Below are 281 nucleotides of genomic sequence, written 5' to 3'. Positions count from 1 at the left end.
CCCTCGTGTCCCCCTGCCACCCGGTGCTACGCTGTGGGGCTGGCGGGCCGTGCTGGCCTTCGCCTATGGGGGAACTCTGCCCCATGGCCGGGAGAAGGAGGTAGAGGAGGCCGCCCGGGCCCTGGGGGCCCCCCGGGTGGTGGCTGCCTGTGCCCCACAGCTGAAGAGTGACCCCCAGGAGGGGGGTCCCAAGCCCCTGGAGGAGCAGTGGGAGACGCTAAGAGCCATGGAGCAACTCCACGCCAGCGGCCTGGGCTGTGACCTCCAGCTCCGGGCAGGGG

General features: G+C 72.2%; 1 protein-coding gene across 1 annotated transcript in view; it reads left to right on the top strand.

Moving 5' to 3' along the window:
* The window catches only part of KLHL33 (kelch-like family member 33), a 3,806-nt gene that overhangs the window by 280 nt on the left and 3,245 nt on the right, over positions 1 to 281 (top strand). The window lies entirely within an intron of this gene.

Source organism: Fulmarus glacialis, unplaced genomic scaffold, assembly GCF_000690835.1.
Source record: "Fulmarus glacialis isolate BGI_N327 unplaced genomic scaffold, ASM69083v1 scaffold23635, whole genome shotgun sequence".
NCBI lineage: Eukaryota > Metazoa > Chordata > Aves > Procellariiformes > Procellariidae > Fulmarus > Fulmarus glacialis.
This window is presented reverse-complemented; position numbering and strand designations above follow the sequence as displayed.